This window comes from Phyllobates terribilis, unplaced genomic scaffold (genome assembly GCF_046119375.1).
Source record: "Phyllobates terribilis strain yellow unplaced genomic scaffold, ASM4611937v1 Scaffold_6046__1_contigs__length_47164, whole genome shotgun sequence".
NCBI lineage: Eukaryota > Metazoa > Chordata > Amphibia > Anura > Dendrobatidae > Phyllobates > Phyllobates terribilis.
The window spans coordinates 1-20,343 of NW_027368790.1; the positions used below are offsets into that span (position 1 = coordinate 1).

Consider the following 20,343-nt stretch of genomic DNA (forward strand, 5'->3'; position numbering starts at 1 on the left):
ATCCCTTACATGCCTGCACTTTTCGGCTTGCTGCTGCTGCAATCCACGCGTTTTAGATCTGCATAACTCCACCTCTTTAAACACAGCACCTTCACCCCCTGCTGTTCCCACCCGCCTCAACACCGTTGGAAGGGAGGAGAACCAATTAAGGCGGGGGGTGGGGTGGAACGAGCAGCTGTCTACCCTTAGCAGGAGGGCTCCTGATTACATACCTCTCCTGCTGCTGCTGCTGCTGGCTGTCCAGCAGCAGACTGAAGGTGGCTGCTGCTGTGCACAGGTATATAAAGGCTCAGAGCCTATTATGACACGCGCAGCCAGCGTTCCATTGCCACATTCCATCTACTGCAGGCAGGATACCTGGCTGGCTGAATGTCGCTGAGAAGCTCACAGAGACCGCCATAAGCAACAGTTTAACAGAATGCCACAGACTAATCAACCAAACTTTTTGGGTTGGGTTCTCTTTTATAGTCTGCAGGCATTAAATGAAAGAAGTCAGTGTTCCAGCAGAAGGAGACAACGTTTCAGAAAAGGCATTGTAGCAAACCAAAAAAGAAATTTTAAGCGCAGCAGTGTAACCAGCGCACATACCTGTTAGCTCGGGTGAGTTTAAAAGGCTGCTGTTGATAACAAGGGCATTTGCTAAATAGATGGTGTGTGTGCAACAATATACTGAAAGGTCAATTATATTGTGCAGCTTATCTCACCACCTGTAGTTATTTAGGTGAAAGCTCCAAAATGCTTGCCTAATATGTCTGTTTATCCAAAAGGAAGTAGAAAGGGAGAGCTAGAAAGATAGCATTGCATCACATTACATGGCAATGCAATGCACAGTTGCTGAAGTTGAACCAAAATGAGCTTGTAATCTGGCTTCTGCAACTTTGAACATGAAAAATCCAATGAGGAGAAGAAAAGCAGAGCCAAAGAGTCCATCCCAAAATCCGACAAACAAGCAAAATGAACAAAAAACATTGAATTCAATTCTTTCTGATTTTAGAAACTGCATTAAAGAAGGGGTGCACCGGTCCTGGAGATACTGCAATACCAGGTCAATGCGTGGAGTGGACAGAGCAAGCTCTTTTTCCATCTCCCTGTTCTAAAAATCCATTTAATATATGGTCCCCAGATAGGGGACGTATCAGATATTAAACTGATAAGAACAGATACTACACTTGATCTTAGCCAAAAGGCCGAGAAGCGATAACCAGAATTGGTTTCAAACTACGGAGCCACCCAAGGATCCTAAAAAGTCCATTTGTGGAGATGAGCTCCTGGACTCCCGTTAAGAAGACATGTTGTCAACCTCTAGATCCCTTACATGCCTGCACTTTTCGGCTTGCTGCTGCTGCAATCCACGCGTTTTAGATCTGCATAACTCCACCTCTTTAAACACAGCACCTTCACCCCCTGCTGTTCCCACCCGCCTCAACACCGTTGGAAGGGAGGAGAACCAATTAAGGCGGGGGGTGGGGTGGAACGAGCAGCTGTCTACCCTTAGCAGGAGGGCTCCTGATTACATACCTCTCCTGCTGCTGCTGCTGCTGCTGGCTGTCCAGCAGCAGACTGAAGGTGGCTGCTGCTGTGCACAGGTATATAAAGGCTCAGAGCCTATTATGACACGCGCAGCCAGCGTTCCATTGCCACATTCCATCTACTGCAGGCAGGATACCTGGCTGGCTGAATGTCGCTGAGAAGCTCACAGAGACCGCCATAAGCAACAGTTTAACAGAATGCCACAGACTAATCAACCAAACTTTTTGGGTTGGGTTCTCTTTTATAGTCTGCAGGCATTAAATGAAAGAAGTCAGTGCAGCAGAAGGAGACAACGTTTCAGAAAAGGCATTGTAGCAAACCAAAAAAGAAATTTTAAGCGCAGCAGTGTAACCAGCGCACATACCTGTTAGCTCGGGTGAGTTTAAAAGGCTGCTGTTGATAACAAGGGCATTTGCTAAATAGATGGTGTGTGTGCAACAATATACTGAAAGGTGTGCAGCTTATCTCACCACCTGTAGTTATTTAGGTGAAAGCTCCAAAATGCTTGCCTAATATGTCTGTTTATCCAAAAGGAAGTAGAAAGGGAGAGCTAGAAAGATAGCATTGCATCACATTACATGGCAATGCAATGCACAGTTGCTGAAGTTGAACCAAAATGAGCTTGTAATCTGGCTTCTGCAACTTTGAACATGAAAAATCCAATGAGGAGAAGAAAAGCAGAGCCAAAGAGTCCATCCCAAAATCCGACAAACAAGCAAAATGAACAAAAAACATTGAATTCAATTCTTTCTGATTTTAGAAACTGCATTAAAGAAGGGGTGCACCGGTCCTGGAGATACTGCAATACCAGGTCAATGCGTGGAGTGGACAGAGCAAGCTCTTTTTCCATCTCCCTGTTCTAAAAATCCATTTAATATATGGTCCCCAGATAGGGGACGTATCAGATATTAAACTGATAAGAACAGATACTACACTTGATCTTAGCCAAAAGGCCGAGAAGCGATAACCAGAATTGGTTTCAAACTACGGAGCCACCCAAGGATCCTAAAAAGTCCATTTGTGGAGATGAGCTCCTGGACTCCCGTTAAGAAGACATGTTGTCAACCTCTAGATCCCTTACATGCCTGCACTTTTCGGCTTGCTGCTGCTGCAATCCACGCGTTTTAGATCTGCATAACTCCACCTCTTTAAACACAGCACCTTCACCCCCTGCTGTTCCCACCCGCCTCAACACCGTTGGAAGGGAGGAGAACCAATTAAGGCGGGGGGTGGGGTGGAACGAGCAGCTGTCTACCCTTAGCAGGAGGGCTCCTGATTACATACCTCTCCTGCTGCTGCTGCTGCTGCTGGCTGTCCAGCAGCAGACTGAAGGTGGCTGCTGCTGTGCACAGGTATATAAAGGCTCAGAGCCTATTATGACACGCGCAGCCAGCGTTCCATTGCCACATTCCATCTACTGCAGGCAGGATACCTGGCTGGCTGAATGTCGCTGAGAAGCTCACAGAGACCGCCATAAGCAACAGTTTAACAGAATGCCACAGACTAATCAACCAAACTTTTTGGGTTGGGTTCTCTTTTATAGTCTGCAGGCATTAAATGAAAGAAGTCAGTGTTCCAGCAGAAGGAGACAACGTTTCAGAAAAGGCATTGTAGCAAACCAAAAAAGAAATTTTAAGCGCAGCAGTGTAACCAGCGCACATACCTGTTAGCTCGGGTGAGTTTAAAAGGCTGCTGTTGATAACAAGGGCATTTGCTAAATAGATGGTGTGTGTGCAACAATATACTGAAAGGTCAATTATATTGTGCAGCTTATCTCACCACCTGTAGTTATTTAGGTGAAAGCTCCAAAATGCTTGCCTAATATGTCTGTTTATCCAAAAGGAAGTAGAAAGGGAGAGCTAGAAAGATAGCATTGCATCACATTACATGGCAATGCAATGCACAGTTGCTGAAGTTGAACCAAAATGAGCTTGTAATCTGGCTTCTGCAACTTTGAACATGAAAAATCCAATGAGGAGAAGAAAAGCAGAGCCAAAGAGTCCATCCCAAAATCCGACAAACAAGCAAAATGAACAAAAAACATTGAATTCAATTCTTTCTGATTTTAGAAACTGCATTAAAGAAGGGGTGCACCGGTCCTGGAGATACTGCAATACCAGGTCAATGCGTGGAGTGGACAGAGCAAGCTCTTTTTCCATCTCCCTGTTCTAAAAATCCATTTAATATATGGTCCCCAGATAGGGGACGTATCAGATATTAAACTGATAAGAACAGATACTACACTTGATCTTAGCCAAAAGGCCGAGAAGCGATAACCAGAATTGGTTTCAAACTACGGAGCCACCCAAGGATCCTAAAAAGTCCATTTGTGGAGATGAGCTCCTGGACTCCCGTTAAGAAGACATGTTGTCAACCTCTAGATCCCTTACATGCCTGCACTTTTCGGCTTGCTGCTGCTGCAATCCACGCGTTTTAGATCTGCATAACTCCACCTCTTTAAACACAGCACCTTCACCCCCTGCTGTTCCCACCCGCCTCAACACCGTTGGAAGGGAGGAGAACCAATTAAGGCGGGGGGTGGGGTGGAACGAGCAGCTGTCTACCCTTAGCAGGAGGGCTCCTGATTACATACCTCTCCTGCTGCTGCTGCTGCTGCTGGCTGTCCAGCAGCAGACTGAAGGTGGCTGCTGCTGTGCACAGGTATATAAAGGCTCAGAGCCTATTATGACACGCGCAGCCAGCGTTCCATTGCCACATTCCATCTACTGCAGGCAGGATACCTGGCTGGCTGAATGTCGCTGAGAAGCTCACAGAGACCGCCATAAGCAACAGTTTAACAGAATGCCACAGACTAATCAACCAAACTTTTTGGGTTGGGTTCTCTTTTATAGTCTGCAGGCATTAAATGAAAGAAGTCAGTGTTCCAGCAGAAGGAGACAACGTTTCAGAAAAGGCATTGTAGCAAACCAAAAAAGAAATTTTAAGCGCAGCAGTGTAACCAGCGCACATACCTGTTAGCTCGGGTGAGTTTAAAAGGCTGCTGTTGATAACAAGGGCATTTGCTAAATAGATGGTGTGTGTGCAACAATATACTGAAAGGTCAATTATATTGTGCAGCTTATCTCACCACCTGTAGTTATTTAGGTGAAAGCTCCAAAATGCTTGCCTAATATGTCTGTTTATCCAAAAGGAAGTAGAAAGGGAGAGCTAGAAAGATAGCATTGCATCACATTACATGGCAATGCAATGCACAGTTGCTGAAGTTGAACCAAAATGAGCTTGTAATCTGGCTTCTGCAACTTTGAACATGAAAAATCCAATGAGGAGAAGAAAAGCAGAGCCAAAGAGTCCATCCCAAAATCCGACAAACAAGCAAAATGAACAAAAAACATTGAATTCAATTCTTTCTGATTTTAGAAACTGCATTAAAGAAGGGGTGCACCGGTCCTGGAGATACTGCAATACCAGGTCAATGCGTGGAGTGGACAGAGCAAGCTCTTTTTCCATCTCCCTGTTCTAAAAATCCATTTAATATATGGTCCCCAGATAGGGGACGTATCAGATATTAAACTGATAAGAACAGATACTACACTTGATCTTAGCCAAAAGGCCGAGAAGCGATAACCAGAATTGGTTTCAAACTACGGAGCCACCCAAGGATCCTAAAAAGTCCATTTGTGGAGATGAGCTCCTGGACTCCCGTTAAGAAGACATGTTGTCAACCTCTAGATCCCTTACATGCCTGCACTTTTCGGCTTGCTGCTGCTGCAATCCACGCGTTTTAGATCTGCATAACTCCACCTCTTTAAACACAGCACCTTCACCCCCTGCTGTTCCCACCCGCCTCAACACCGTTGGAAGGGAGGAGAACCAATTAAGGCGGGGGGTGGGGTGGAACGAGCAGCTGTCTACCCTTAGCAGGAGGGCTCCTGATTACATACCTCTCCTGCTGCTGCTGCTGCTGCTGGCTGTCCAGCAGCAGACTGAAGGTGGCTGCTGCTGTGCACAGGTATATAAAGGCTCAGAGCCTATTATGACACGCGCAGCCAGCGTTCCATTGCCACATTCCATCTACTGCAGGCAGGATACCTGGCTGGCTGAATGTCGCTGAGAAGCTCACAGAGACCGCCATAAGCAACAGTTTAACAGAATGCCACAGACTAATCAACCAAACTTTTTGGGTTGGGTTCTCTTTTATAGTCTGCAGGCATTAAATGAAAGAAGTCAGTGTTCCAGCAGAAGGAGACAACGTTTCAGAAAAGGCATTGTAGCAAACCAAAAAAGAAATTTTAAGCGCAGCAGTGTAACCAGCGCACATACCTGTTAGCTCGGGTGAGTTTAAAAGGCTGCTGTTGATAACAAGGGCATTTGCTAAATAGATGGTGTGTGTGCAACAATATACTGAAAGGTCAATTATATTGTGCAGCTTATCTCACCACCTGTAGTTATTTAGGTGAAAGCTCCAAAATGCTTGCCTAATATGTCTGTTTATCCAAAAGGAAGTAGAAAGGGAGAGCTAGAAAGATAGCATTGCATCACATTACATGGCAATGCAATGCACAGTTGCTGAAGTTGAACCAAAATGAGCTTGTAATCTGGCTTCTGCAACTTTGAACATGAAAAATCCAATGAGGAGAAGAAAAGCAGAGCCAAAGAGTCCATCCCAAAATCCGACAAACAAGCAAAATGAACAAAAAACATTGAATTCAATTCTTTCTGATTTTAGAAACTGCATTAAAGAAGGGGTGCACCGGTCCTGGAGATACTGCAATACCAGGTCAATGCGTGGAGTGGACAGAGCAAGCTCTTTTTCCATCTCCCTGTTCTAAAAATCCATTTAATATATGGTCCCCAGATAGGGGACGTATCAGATATTAAACTGATAAGAACAGATACTACACTTGATCTTAGCCAAAAGGCCGAGAAGCGATAACCAGAATTGGTTTCAAACTACGGAGCCACCCAAGGATCCTAAAAAGTCCATTTGTGGAGATGAGCTCCTGGACTCCCGTTAAGAAGACATGTTGTCAACCTCTAGATCCCTTACATGCCTGCACTTTTCGGCTTGCTGCTGCTGCAATCCACGCGTTTTAGATCTGCATAACTCCACCTCTTTAAACACAGCACCTTCACCCCCTGCTGTTCCCACCCGCCTCAACACCGTTGGAAGGGAGGAGAACCAATTAAGGCGGGGGGTGGGGTGGAACGAGCAGCTGTCTACCCTTAGCAGGAGGGCTCCTGATTACATACCTCTCCTGCTGCTGCTGCTGCTGCTGGCTGTCCAGCAGCAGACTGAAGGTGGCTGCTGCTGTGCACAGGTATATAAAGGCTCAGAGCCTATTATGACACGCGCAGCCAGCGTTCCATTGCCACATTCCATCTACTGCAGGCAGGATACCTGGCTGGCTGAATGTCGCTGAGAAGCTCACAGAGACCGCCATAAGCAACAGTTTAACAGAATGCCACAGACTAATCAACCAAACTTTTTGGGTTGGGTTCTCTTTTATAGTCTGCAGGCATTAAATGAAAGAAGTCAGTGTTCCAGCAGAAGGAGACAACGTTTCAGAAAAGGCATTGTAGCAAACCAAAAAAGAAATTTTAAGCGCAGCAGTGTAACCAGCGCACATACCTGTTAGCTCGGGTGAGTTTAAAAGGCTGCTGTTGATAACAAGGGCATTTGCTAAATAGATGGTGTGTGTGCAACAATATACTGAAAGGTCAATTATATTGTGCAGCTTATCTCACCACCTGTAGTTATTTAGGTGAAAGCTCCAAAATGCTTGCCTAATATGTCTGTTTATCCAAAAGGAAGTAGAAAGGGAGAGCTAGAAAGATAGCATTGCATCACATTACATGGCAATGCAATGCACAGTTGCTGAAGTTGAACCAAAATGAGCTTGTAATCTGGCTTCTGCAACTTTGAACATGAAAAATCCAATGAGGAGAAGAAAAGCAGAGCCAAAGAGTCCATCCCAAAATCCGACAAACAAGCAAAATGAACAAAAAACATTGAATTCAATTCTTTCTGATTTTAGAAACTGCATTAAAGAAGGGGTGCACCGGTCCTGGAGATACTGCAATACCAGGTCAATGCGTGGAGTGGACAGAGCAAGCTCTTTTTCCATCTCCCTGTTCTAAAAATCCATTTAATATATGGTCCCCAGATAGGGGACGTATCAGATATTAAACTGATAAGAACAGATACTACACTTGATCTTAGCCAAAAGGCCGAGAAGCGATAACCAGAATTGGTTTCAAACTACGGAGCCACCCAAGGATCCTAAAAAGTCCATTTGTGGAGATGAGCTCCTGGACTCCCGTTAAGAAGACATGTTGTCAACCTCTAGATCCCTTACATGCCTGCACTTTTCGGCTTGCTGCTGCTGCAATCCACGCGTTTTAGATCTGCATAACTCCACCTCTTTAAACACAGCACCTTCACCCCCTGCTGTTCCCACCCGCCTCAACACCGTTGGAAGGGAGGAGAACCAATTAAGGCGGGGGGTGGGGTGGAACGAGCAGCTGTCTACCCTTAGCAGGAGGGCTCCTGATTACATACCTCTCCTGCTGCTGCTGCTGCTGCTGGCTGTCCAGCAGCAGACTGAAGGTGGCTGCTGCTGTGCACAGGTATATAAAGGCTCAGAGCCTATTATGACACGCGCAGCCAGCGTTCCATTGCCACATTCCATCTACTGCAGGCAGGATACCTGGCTGGCTGAATGTCGCTGAGAAGCTCACAGAGACCGCCATAAGCAACAGTTTAACAGAATGCCACAGACTAATCAACCAAACTTTTTGGGTTGGGTTCTCTTTTATAGTCTGCAGGCATTAAATGAAAGAAGTCAGTGTTCCAGCAGAAGGAGACAACGTTTCAGAAAAGGCATTGTAGCAAACCAAAAAAGAAATTTTAAGCGCAGCAGTGTAACCAGCGCACATACCTGTTAGCTCGGGTGAGTTTAAAAGGCTGCTGTTGATAACAAGGGCATTTGCTAAATAGATGGTGTGTGTGCAACAATATACTGAAAGGTCAATTATATTGTGCAGCTTATCTCACCACCTGTAGTTATTTAGGTGAAAGCTCCAAAATGCTTGCCTAATATGTCTGTTTATCCAAAAGGAAGTAGAAAGGGAGAGCTAGAAAGATAGCATTGCATCACATTACATGGCAATGCAATGCACAGTTGCTGAAGTTGAACCAAAATGAGCTTGTAATCTGGCTTCTGCAACTTTGAACATGAAAAATCCAATGAGGAGAAGAAAAGCAGAGCCAAAGAGTCCATCCCAAAATCCGACAAACAAGCAAAATGAACAAAAAACATTGAATTCAATTCTTTCTGATTTTAGAAACTGCATTAAAGAAGGGGTGCACCGGTCCTGGAGATACTGCAATACCAGGTCAATGCGTGGAGTGGACAGAGCAAGCTCTTTTTCCATCTCCCTGTTCTAAAAATCCATTTAATATATGGTCCCCAGATAGGGGACGTATCAGATATTAAACTGATAAGAACAGATACTACACTTGATCTTAGCCAAAAGGCCGAGAAGCGATAACCAGAATTGGTTTCAAACTACGGAGCCACCCAAGGATCCTAAAAAGTCCATTTGTGGAGATGAGCTCCTGGACTCCCGTTAAGAAGACATGTTGTCAACCTCTAGATCCCTTACATGCCTGCACTTTTCGGCTTGCTGCTGCTGCAATCCACGCGTTTTAGATCTGCATAACTCCACCTCTTTAAACACAGCACCTTCACCCCCTGCTGTTCCCACCCGCCTCAACACCGTTGGAAGGGAGGAGAACCAATTAAGGCGGGGGGTGGGGTGGAACGAGCAGCTGTCTACCCTTAGCAGGAGGGCTCCTGATTACATACCTCTCCTGCTGCTGCTGCTGCTGCTGGCTGTCCAGCAGCAGACTGAAGGTGGCTGCTGCTGTGCACAGGTATATAAAGGCTCAGAGCCTATTATGACACGCGCAGCCAGCGTTCCATTGCCACATTCCATCTACTGCAGGCAGGATACCTGGCTGGCTGAATGTCGCTGAGAAGCTCACAGAGACCGCCATAAGCAACAGTTTAACAGAATGCCACAGACTAATCAACCAAACTTTTTGGGTTGGGTTCTCTTTTATAGTCTGCAGGCATTAAATGAAAGAAGTCAGTGTTCCAGCAGAAGGAGACAACGTTTCAGAAAAGGCATTGTAGCAAACCAAAAAAGAAATTTTAAGCGCAGCAGTGTAACCAGCGCACATACCTGTTAGCTCGGGTGAGTTTAAAAGGCTGCTGTTGATAACAAGGGCATTTGCTAAATAGATGGTGTGTGTGCAACAATATACTGAAAGGTCAATTATATTGTGCAGCTTATCTCACCACCTGTAGTTATTTAGGTGAAAGCTCCAAAATGCTTGCCTAATATGTCTGTTTATCCAAAAGGAAGTAGAAAGGGAGAGCTAGAAAGATAGCATTGCATCACATTACATGGCAATGCAATGCACAGTTGCTGAAGTTGAACCAAAATGAGCTTGTAATCTGGCTTCTGCAACTTTGAACATGAAAAATCCAATGAGGAGAAGAAAAGCAGAGCCAAAGAGTCCATCCCAAAATCCGACAAACAAGCAAAATGAACAAAAAACATTGAATTCAATTCTTTCTGATTTTAGAAACTGCATTAAAGAAGGGGTGCACCGGTCCTGGAGATACTGCAATACCAGGTCAATGCGTGGAGTGGACAGAGCAAGCTCTTTTTCCATCTCCCTGTTCTAAAAATCCATTTAATATATGGTCCCCAGATAGGGGACGTATCAGATATTAAACTGATAAGAACAGATACTACACTTGATCTTAGCCAAAAGGCCGAGAAGCGATAACCAGAATTGGTTTCAAACTACGGAGCCACCCAAGGATCCTAAAAAGTCCATTTGTGGAGATGAGCTCCTGGACTCCCGTTAAGAAGACATGTTGTCAACCTCTAGATCCCTTACATGCCTGCACTTTTCGGCTTGCTGCTGCTGCAATCCACGCGTTTTAGATCTGCATAACTCCACCTCTTTAAACACAGCACCTTCACCCCCTGCTGTTCCCACCCGCCTCAACACCGTTGGAAGGGAGGAGAACCAATTAAGGCGGGGGGTGGGGTGGAACGAGCAGCTGTCTACCCTTAGCAGGAGGGCTCCTGATTACATACCTCTCCTGCTGCTGCTGCTGCTGCTGGCTGTCCAGCAGCAGACTGAAGGTGGCTGCTGCTGTGCACAGGTATATAAAGGCTCAGAGCCTATTATGACACGCGCAGCCAGCGTTCCATTGCCACATTCCATCTACTGCAGGCAGGATACCTGGCTGGCTGAATGTCGCTGAGAAGCTCACAGAGACCGCCATAAGCAACAGTTTAACAGAATGCCACAGACTAATCAACCAAACTTTTTGGGTTGGGTTCTCTTTTATAGTCTGCAGGCATTAAATGAAAGAAGTCAGTGTTCCAGCAGAAGGAGACAACGTTTCAGAAAAGGCATTGTAGCAAACCAAAAAAGAAATTTTAAGCGCAGCAGTGTAACCAGCGCACATACCTGTTAGCTCGGGTGAGTTTAAAAGGCTGCTGTTGATAACAAGGGCATTTGCTAAATAGATGGTGTGTGTGCAACAATATACTGAAAGGTCAATTATATTGTGCAGCTTATCTCACCACCTGTAGTTATTTAGGTGAAAGCTCCAAAATGCTTGCCTAATATGTCTGTTTATCCAAAAGGAAGTAGAAAGGGAGAGCTAGAAAGATAGCATTGCATCACATTACATGGCAATGCAATGCACAGTTGCTGAAGTTGAACCAAAATGAGCTTGTAATCTGGCTTCTGCAACTTTGAACATGAAAAATCCAATGAGGAGAAGAAAAGCAGAGCCAAAGAGTCCATCCCAAAATCCGACAAACAAGCAAAATGAACAAAAAACATTGAATTCAATTCTTTCTGATTTTAGAAACTGCATTAAAGAAGGGGTGCACCGGTCCTGGAGATACTGCAATACCAGGTCAATGCGTGGAGTGGACAGAGCAAGCTCTTTTTCCATCTCCCTGTTCTAAAAATCCATTTAATATATGGTCCCCAGATAGGGGACGTATCAGATATTAAACTGATAAGAACAGATACTACACTTGATCTTAGCCAAAAGGCCGAGAAGCGATAACCAGAATTGGTTTCAAACTACGGAGCCACCCAAGGATCCTAAAAAGTCCATTTGTGGAGATGAGCTCCTGGACTCCCGTTAAGAAGACATGTTGTCAACCTCTAGATCCCTTACATGCCTGCACTTTTCGGCTTGCTGCTGCTGCAATCCACGCGTTTTAGATCTGCATAACTCCACCTCTTTAAACACAGCACCTTCACCCCCTGCTGTTCCCACCCGCCTCAACACCGTTGGAAGGGAGGAGAACCAATTAAGGCGGGGGGTGGGGTGGAACGAGCAGCTGTCTACCCTTAGCAGGAGGGCTCCTGATTACATACCTCTCCTGCTGCTGCTGCTGCTGCTGGCTGTCCAGCAGCAGACTGAAGGTGGCTGCTGCTGTGCACAGGTATATAAAGGCTCAGAGCCTATTATGACACGCGCAGCCAGCGTTCCATTGCCACATTCCATCTACTGCAGGCAGGATACCTGGCTGGCTGAATGTCGCTGAGAAGCTCACAGAGACCGCCATAAGCAACAGTTTAACAGAATGCCACAGACTAATCAACCAAACTTTTTGGGTTGGGTTCTCTTTTATAGTCTGCAGGCATTAAATGAAAGAAGTCAGTGTTCCAGCAGAAGGAGACAACGTTTCAGAAAAGGCATTGTAGCAAACCAAAAAAGAAATTTTAAGCGCAGCAGTGTAACCAGCGCACATACCTGTTAGCTCGGGTGAGTTTAAAAGGCTGCTGTTGATAACAAGGGCATTTGCTAAATAGATGGTGTGTGTGCAACAATATACTGAAAGGTCAATTATATTGTGCAGCTTATCTCACCACCTGTAGTTATTTAGGTGAAAGCTCCAAAATGCTTGCCTAATATGTCTGTTTATCCAAAAGGAAGTAGAAAGGGAGAGCTAGAAAGATAGCATTGCATCACATTACATGGCAATGCAATGCACAGTTGCTGAAGTTGAACCAAAATGAGCTTGTAATCTGGCTTCTGCAACTTTGAACATGAAAAATCCAATGAGGAGAAGAAAAGCAGAGCCAAAGAGTCCATCCCAAAATCCGACAAACAAGCAAAATGAACAAAAAACATTGAATTCAATTCTTTCTGATTTTAGAAACTGCATTAAAGAAGGGGTGCACCGGTCCTGGAGATACTGCAATACCAGGTCAATGCGTGGAGTGGACAGAGCAAGCTCTTTTTCCATCTCCCTGTTCTAAAAATCCATTTAATATATGGTCCCCAGATAGGGGACGTATCAGATATTAAACTGATAAGAACAGATACTACACTTGATCTTAGCCAAAAGGCCGAGAAGCGATAACCAGAATTGGTTTCAAACTACGGAGCCACCCAAGGATCCTAAAAAGTCCATTTGTGGAGATGAGCTCCTGGACTCCCGTTAAGAAGACATGTTGTCAACCTCTAGATCCCTTACATGCCTGCACTTTTCGGCTTGCTGCTGCTGCAATCCACGCGTTTTAGATCTGCATAACTCCACCTCTTTAAACACAGCACCTTCACCCCCTGCTGTTCCCACCCGCCTCAACACCGTTGGAAGGGAGGAGAACCAATTAAGGCGGGGGGTGGGGTGGAACGAGCAGCTGTCTACCCTTAGCAGGAGGGCTCCTGATTACATACCTCTCCTGCTGCTGCTGCTGCTGCTGGCTGTCCAGCAGCAGACTGAAGGTGGCTGCTGCTGTGCACAGGTATATAAAGGCTCAGAGCCTATTATGACACGCGCAGCCAGCGTTCCATTGCCACATTCCATCTACTGCAGGCAGGATACCTGGCTGGCTGAATGTCGCTGAGAAGCTCACAGAGACCGCCATAAGCAACAGTTTAACAGAATGCCACAGACTAATCAACCAAACTTTTTGGGTTGGGTTCTCTTTTATAGTCTGCAGGCATTAAATGAAAGAAGTCAGTGTTCCAGCAGAAGGAGACAACGTTTCAGAAAAGGCATTGTAGCAAACCAAAAAAGAAATTTTAAGCGCAGCAGTGTAACCAGCGCACATACCTGTTAGCTCGGGTGAGTTTAAAAGGCTGCTGTTGATAACAAGGGCATTTGCTAAATAGATGGTGTGTGTGCAACAATATACTGAAAGGTCAATTATATTGTGCAGCTTATCTCACCACCTGTAGTTATTTAGGTGAAAGCTCCAAAATGCTTGCCTAATATGTCTGTTTATCCAAAAGGAAGTAGAAAGGGAGAGCTAGAAAGATAGCATTGCATCACATTACATGGCAATGCAATGCACAGTTGCTGAAGTTGAACCAAAATGAGCTTGTAATCTGGCTTCTGCAACTTTGAACATGAAAAATCCAATGAGGAGAAGAAAAGCAGAGCCAAAGAGTCCATCCCAAAATCCGACAAACAAGCAAAATGAACAAAAAACATTGAATTCAATTCTTTCTGATTTTAGAAACTGCATTAAAGAAGGGGTGCACCGGTCCTGGAGATACTGCAATACCAGGTCAATGCGTGGAGTGGACAGAGCAAGCTCTTTTTCCATCTCCCTGTTCTAAAAATCCATTTAATATATGGTCCCCAGATAGGGGACGTATCAGATATTAAACTGATAAGAACAGATACTACACTTGATCTTAGCCAAAAGGCCGAGAAGCGATAACCAGAATTGGTTTCAAACTACGGAGCCACCCAAGGATCCTAAAAAGTCCATTTGTGGAGATGAGCTCCTGGACTCCCGTTAAGAAGACATGTTGTCAACCTCTAGATCCCTTACATGCCTGCACTTTTCGGCTTGCTGCTGCTGCAATCCACGCGTTTTAGATCTGCATAACTCCACCTCTTTAAACACAGCACCTTCACCCCCTGCTGTTCCCACCCGCCTCAACACCGTTGGAAGGGAGGAGAACCAATTAAGGCGGGGGGTGGGGTGGAACGAGCAGCTGTCTACCCTTAGCAGGAGGGCTCCTGATTACATACCTCTCCTGCTGCTGCTGCTGCTGCTGGCTGTCCAGCAGCAGACTGAAGGTGGCTGCTGCTGTGCACAGGTATATAAAGGCTCAGAGCCTATTATGACACGCGCAGCCAGCGTTCCATTGCCACATTCCATCTACTGCAGGCAGGATACCTGGCTGGCTGAATGTCGCTGAGAAGCTCACAGAGACCGCCATAAGCAACAGTTTAACAGAATGCCACAGACTAATCAACCAAACTTTTTGGGTTGGGTTCTCTTTTATAGTCTGCAGGCATTAAATGAAAGAAGTCAGTGTTCCAGCAGAAGGAGACAACGTTTCAGAAAAGGCATTGTAGCAAACCAAAAAAGAAATTTTAAGCGCAGCAGTGTAACCAGCGCACATACCTGTTAGCTCGGGTGAGTTTAAAAGGCTGCTGTTGATAACAAGGGCATTTGCTAAATAGATGGTGTGTGTGCAACAATATACTGAAAGGTCAATTATATTGTGCAGCTTATCTCACCACCTGTAGTTATTTAGGTGAAAGCTCCAAAATGCTTGCCTAATATGTCTGTTTATCCAAAAGGAAGTAGAAAGGGAGAGCTAGAAAGATAGCATTGCATCACATTACATGGCAATGCAATGCACAGTTGCTGAAGTTGAACCAAAATGAGCTTGTAATCTGGCTTCTGCAACTTTGAACATGAAAAATCCAATGAGGAGAAGAAAAGCAGAGCCAAAGAGTCCATCCCAAAATCCGACAAACAAGCAAAATGAACAAAAAACATTGAATTCAATTCTTTCTGATTTTAGAAACTGCATTAAAGAAGGGGTGCACCGGTCCTGGAGATACTGCAATACCAGGTCAATGCGTGGAGTGGACAGAGCAAGCTCTTTTTCCATCTCCCTGTTCTAAAAATCCATTTAATATATGGTCCCCAGATAGGGGACGTATCAGATATTAAACTGATAAGAACAGATACTACACTTGATCTTAGCCAAAAGGCCGAGAAGCGATAACCAGAATTGGTTTCAAACTACGGAGCCACCCAAGGATCCTAAAAAGTCCATTTGTGGAGATGAGCTCCTGGACTCCCGTTAAGAAGACATGTTGTCAACCTCTAGATCCCTTACATGCCTGCACTTTTCGGCTTGCTGCTGCTGCAATCCACGCGTTTTAGATCTGCATAACTCCACCTCTTTAAACACAGCACCTTCACCCCCTGCTGTTCCCACCCGCCTCAACACCGTTGGAAGGGAGGAGAACCAATTAAGGCGGGGGGTGGGGTGGAACGAGCAGCTGTCTACCCTTAGCAGGAGGGCTCCTGATTACATACCTCTCCTGCTGCTGCTGCTGCTGCTGGCTGTCCAGCAGCAGACTGAAGGTGGCTGCTGCTGTGCACAGGTATATAAAGGCTCAGAGCCTATTATGACACGCGCAGCCAGCGTTCCATTGCCACATTCCATCTACTGCAGGCAGGATACCTGGCTGGCTGAATGTCGCTGAGAAGCTCACAGAGACCGCCATAAGCAACAGTTTAACAGAATGCCACAGACTAATCAACCAAACTTTTTGGGTTGGGTTCTCTTTTATAGTCTGCAGGCATTAAATGAAAGAAGTCAGTGTTCCAGCAGAAGGAGACAACGTTTCAGAAAAGGCATTGTAGCAAACCAAAAAAGAAATTTTAAGCGCAGCAGTGTAACCAGCGCACATACCTGTTAGCTCGGGTGAGTTTAAAAGGCTGCTGTTGATAACAAGGGCATTTGCTAAATAGATGGTGTGTGTGCAACAATATACTGAAAGGTCAATTATATTGTGCAGCTTATCTCACCACCTGTAGTTATTTAGGTGAAAGCTCCAAAATGCTTGCCTAATATGTCTGTTTATCCAAAAGGAAGTAGAAAGGGAGAGCTAGAAAGATAGCATTGCATCACATTACATGGCAATGCAATGCACAGTTGCTGAAGTTGAACCAAAATGAGCTTGTAATCTGGCTTCTGCAACTTTGAACATGAAAAATCCAATGAGGAGAAGAAAAGCAGAGCCAAAGAGTCCATCCCAAAATCCGACAAACAAGCAAAATGAACAAAAAACATTGAATTCAATTCTTTCTGATTTTAGAAACTGCATTAAAGAAGGGGTGCACCGGTCCTGGAGATACTGCAATACCAGGTCAATGCGTGGAGTGGACAGAGCAAGCTCTTTTTCCATCTCCCTGTTCTAAAAATCCATTTAATATATGGTCCCCAGATAGGGGACGTATCAGATATTAAACTGATAAGAACAGATACTACACTTGATCTTAGCCAAAAGGCCGAGAAGCGATAACCAGAATTGGTTTCAAACTACGGAGCCACCCAAGGATCCTAAAAAGTCCATTTGTGGAGATGAGCTCCTGGACTCCCGTTAAGAAGACATGTTGTCAACCTCTAGATCCCTTACATGCCTGCACTTTTCGGCTTGCTGCTGCTGCAATCCACGCGTTTTAGATCTGCATAACTCCACCTCTTTAAACACAGCACCTTCACCCCCTGCTGTTCCCACCCGCCTCAACACCGTTGGAAGGGAGGAGAACCAATTAAGGCGGGGGGTGGGGTGGAACGAGCAGCTGTCTACCCTTAGCAGGAGGGCTCCTGATTACATACCTCTCCTGCTGCTGCTGCTGCTGCTGGCTGTCCAGCAGCAGACTGAAGGTGGCTGCTGCTGTGCACAGGTATATAAAGGCTCAGAGCCTATTATGACACGCGCAGCCAGCGTTCCATTGCCACATTCCATCTACTGCAGGCAGGATACCTGGCTGGCTGAATGTCGCTGAGAAGCTCACAGAGACCGCCATAAGCAACAGTTTAACAGAATGCCACAGACTAATCAACCAAACTTTTTGGGTTGGGTTCTCTTTTATAGTCTGCAGGCATTAAATGAAAGAAGTCAGTGTTCCAGCAGAAGGAGACAACGTTTCAGAAAAGGCATTGTAGCAAACCAAAAAAGAAATTTTAAGCGCAGCAGTGTAACCAGCGCACATACCTGTTAGCTCGGGTGAGTTTAAAAGGCTGCTGTTGATAACAAGGGCATTTGCTAAATAGATGGTGTGTGTGCAACAATATACTGAAAGGTCAATTATATTGTGCAGCTTATCTCACCACCTGTAGTTATTTAGGTGAAAGCTCCAAAATGCTTGCCTAATATGTCTGTTTATCCAAAAGGAAGTAGAAAGGGAGAGCTAGAAAGATAGCATTGCATCACATTACATGGCAATGCAATGCACAGTTGCTGAAGTTGAACCAAAATGAGCTTGTAATCTGGCTTCTGCAACTTTGAACATGAAAAATCCAATGAGGAGAAGAAAAGCAGAGCCAAAGAGTCCATCCCAAAATCCGACAAACAAGCAAAATGAACAAAAAACATTGAATTCAATTCTTTCTGATTTTAGAAACTGCATTAAAGAAGGGGTGCACCGGTCCTGGAGATACTGCAATACCAGGTCAATGCGTGGAGTGGACAGAGCAAGCTCTTTTTCCATCTCCCTGTTCTAAAAATCCATTTAATATATGGTCCCCAGATAGGGGACGTATCAGATATTAAACTGATAAGAACAGATACTACACTTGATCTTAGCCAAAAGGCCGAGAAGCGATAACCAGAATTGGTTTCAAACTACGGAGCCACCCAAGGATCCTAAAACGTCCATTTGTGGAGATGAGCTCCTGGACTCCCGTTAAGAAGACATGTTGTCAACCTCTAGATCCCTTACATGCCTGCACTTTTCGGCTTGCTGCTGCTGCAATCCACGCGTTTTAGATCTGCATAACTCCACCTCTTTAAACACAGCACCTTCACCCCCTGCTGTTCCCACCCGCCTCAACACCGTTGGAAGGGAGGAGAACCAATTAAGGCGGGGGGTGGGGTGGAACGAGCAGCTGTCTACCCTTAGCAGGAGGGCTCCTGATTACATACCTCTCCTGCTGCTGCTGCTGCTGCTGGCTGTCCAGCAGCAGACTGAAGGTGGCTGCTGCTGTGCACAGGTATATAAAGGCTCAGAGCCTATTATGACACGCGCAGCCAGCGTTCCATTGCCACATTCCATCTACTGCAGGCAGGATACCTGGCTGGCTGAATGTCGCTGAGAAGCTCACAGAGACCGCCATAAGCAACAGTTTAACAGAATGCCACAGACTAATCAACCAAACTTTTTGGGTTGGGTTCTCTTTTATAGTCTGCAGGCATTAAATGAAAGAAGTCAGTGTTCCAGCAGAAGGAGACAACGTTTCAGAAAAGGCATTGTAGCAAACCAAAAAAGAAATTTTAAGCGCAGCAGTGTAACCAGCGCACATACCTGTTAGCTCGGGTGAGTTTAAAAGGCTGCTGTTGATAACAAGGGCATTTGCTAAATAGATGGTGTGTGTGCAACAATATACTGAAAGGTCAATTATATTGTGCAGCTTATCTCACCACCTGTAGTTATTTAGGTGAAAGCTCCAAAATGCTTGCCTAATATGTCTGTTTATCCAAAAGGAAGTAGAAAGGGAGAGCTAGAAAGATAGCATTGCATCACATTACATGGCAATGCAATGCACAGTTGCTGAAGTTGAACCAAAATGAGCTTGTAATCTGGCTTCTGCAACTTTGAACATGAAAAATCCAATGAGGAGAAGAAAAGCAGAGCCAAAGAGTCCATCCCAAAATCCGACAAACAAGCAAAATGAACAAAAAACATTGAATTCAATTCTTTCTGATTTTAGAAACTGCATTAAAGAAGGGGTGCACCGGTCCTGGAGATACTGCAATACCAGGTCAATGCGTGGAGTGGACAGAGCAAGCTCTTTTTCCATCTCCCTGTTCTAAAAATCCATTTAATATATGGTCCCCAGATAGGGGACGTATCAGATATTAAACTGATAAGAACAGATACTACACTTGATCTTAGCCAAAAGGCCGAGAAGCGATAACCAGAATTGGTTTCAAACTACGGAGCCACCCAAGGATCCTAAAAAGTCCATTTGTGGAGATGAGCTCCTGGACTCCCGTTAAGAAGACATGTTGTCAACCTCTAGATCCCTTACATGCCTGCACTTTTCGGCTTGCTGCTGCTGCAATCCACGCGTTTTAGATCTGCATAACTCCACCTCTTTAAACACAGCACCTTCACCCCCTGCTGTTCCCACCCGCCTCAACACCGTTGGAAGGGAGGAGAACCAATTAAGGCGGGGGGTGGGGTGGAACGAGCAGCTGTCTACCCTTAGCAGGAGGGCTCCTGATTACATACCTCTCCTGCTGCTGCTGCTGCTGCTGGCTGTCCAGCAGCAGACTGAAGGTGGCTGCTGCTGTGCACAGGTATATAAAGGCTCAGAGCCTATTATGACACGCGCAGCCAGCGTTCCATTGCCACATTCCATCTACTGCAGGCAGGATACCTGGCTGGCTGAATGTCGCTGAGAAGCTCACAGAGACCGCCATAAGCAACAGTTTAACAGAATGCCACAGACTAATCAACCAAACTTTTTGGGTTGGGTTCTCTTTTATAGTCTGCAGGCATTAAATGAAAGAAGTCAGTGTTCCAGCAGAAGGAGACAACGTTTCAGAAAAGGCATTGTAGCAAACCAAAAAAGAAATTTTAAGCGCAGCAGTGTAACCAGCGCACATACCTGTTAGCTCGGGTGAGTTTAAAAGGCTGCTGTTGATAACAAGGGCATTTGCTAAATAGATGGTGTGTGTGCAACAATATACTGAAAGGTCAATTATATTGTGCAGCTTATCTCACCACCTGTAGTTATTTAG

General features: G+C 45.3%; 15 non-coding genes across 15 annotated transcripts; all 15 read right to left on the minus strand.

Annotated features, from left to right (window-relative positions):
• Window positions 1-1,008: 1,008 nt before the first annotated feature.
• On the minus strand, window positions 1,009-1,199 carry LOC141250682 (U2 spliceosomal RNA). The gene has a single exon (XR_012312803.1). It is a non-coding gene; the product is annotated as a U2 spliceosomal RNA (small nuclear RNA).
• Window positions 1,200-2,304: 1,105 nt separating this feature from the next.
• LOC141250694 (U2 spliceosomal RNA) lies at window positions 2,305-2,495 on the minus strand. The gene has a single exon (XR_012312814.1). It is a non-coding gene; the product is annotated as a U2 spliceosomal RNA (small nuclear RNA).
• Window positions 2,496-3,613: 1,118 nt separating this feature from the next.
• LOC141250706 (U2 spliceosomal RNA) lies at window positions 3,614-3,804 on the minus strand. Its single transcript, XR_012312825.1, has one exon. It is a non-coding gene; the product is annotated as a U2 spliceosomal RNA (small nuclear RNA).
• A 1,118-nt stretch (window positions 3,805-4,922) lies between these two features.
• Window positions 4,923-5,113, minus strand: LOC141250718 (U2 spliceosomal RNA). Its single transcript, XR_012312837.1, has one exon. It is a non-coding gene; the product is annotated as a U2 spliceosomal RNA (small nuclear RNA).
• Window positions 5,114-6,231: 1,118 nt separating this feature from the next.
• On the minus strand, window positions 6,232-6,422 carry LOC141250719 (U2 spliceosomal RNA). The gene has a single exon (XR_012312839.1). It is a non-coding gene; the product is annotated as a U2 spliceosomal RNA (small nuclear RNA).
• A 1,118-nt stretch (window positions 6,423-7,540) lies between these two features.
• LOC141250683 (U2 spliceosomal RNA) lies at window positions 7,541-7,731 on the minus strand. The gene has a single exon (XR_012312804.1). It is a non-coding gene; the product is annotated as a U2 spliceosomal RNA (small nuclear RNA).
• A 1,118-nt stretch (window positions 7,732-8,849) lies between these two features.
• Window positions 8,850-9,040, minus strand: LOC141250684 (U2 spliceosomal RNA). Its single transcript, XR_012312805.1, has one exon. It is a non-coding gene; the product is annotated as a U2 spliceosomal RNA (small nuclear RNA).
• Window positions 9,041-10,158: 1,118 nt separating this feature from the next.
• LOC141250685 (U2 spliceosomal RNA) lies at window positions 10,159-10,349 on the minus strand. Its single transcript, XR_012312806.1, has one exon. It is a non-coding gene; the product is annotated as a U2 spliceosomal RNA (small nuclear RNA).
• A 1,118-nt stretch (window positions 10,350-11,467) lies between these two features.
• LOC141250686 (U2 spliceosomal RNA) lies at window positions 11,468-11,658 on the minus strand. The gene has a single exon (XR_012312807.1). It is a non-coding gene; the product is annotated as a U2 spliceosomal RNA (small nuclear RNA).
• Window positions 11,659-12,776: 1,118 nt separating this feature from the next.
• LOC141250688 (U2 spliceosomal RNA) lies at window positions 12,777-12,967 on the minus strand. The gene has a single exon (XR_012312808.1). It is a non-coding gene; the product is annotated as a U2 spliceosomal RNA (small nuclear RNA).
• A 1,118-nt stretch (window positions 12,968-14,085) lies between these two features.
• Window positions 14,086-14,276, minus strand: LOC141250689 (U2 spliceosomal RNA). The gene has a single exon (XR_012312809.1). It is a non-coding gene; the product is annotated as a U2 spliceosomal RNA (small nuclear RNA).
• Window positions 14,277-15,394: 1,118 nt separating this feature from the next.
• LOC141250690 (U2 spliceosomal RNA) lies at window positions 15,395-15,585 on the minus strand. Its single transcript, XR_012312810.1, has one exon. It is a non-coding gene; the product is annotated as a U2 spliceosomal RNA (small nuclear RNA).
• A 1,118-nt stretch (window positions 15,586-16,703) lies between these two features.
• Window positions 16,704-16,894, minus strand: LOC141250691 (U2 spliceosomal RNA). The gene has a single exon (XR_012312811.1). It is a non-coding gene; the product is annotated as a U2 spliceosomal RNA (small nuclear RNA).
• A 1,118-nt stretch (window positions 16,895-18,012) lies between these two features.
• Window positions 18,013-18,203, minus strand: LOC141250692 (U2 spliceosomal RNA). Its single transcript, XR_012312812.1, has one exon. It is a non-coding gene; the product is annotated as a U2 spliceosomal RNA (small nuclear RNA).
• A 1,118-nt stretch (window positions 18,204-19,321) lies between these two features.
• Window positions 19,322-19,512, minus strand: LOC141250693 (U2 spliceosomal RNA). Its single transcript, XR_012312813.1, has one exon. It is a non-coding gene; the product is annotated as a U2 spliceosomal RNA (small nuclear RNA).
• Window positions 19,513-20,343: the final 831 nt, after the last annotated feature.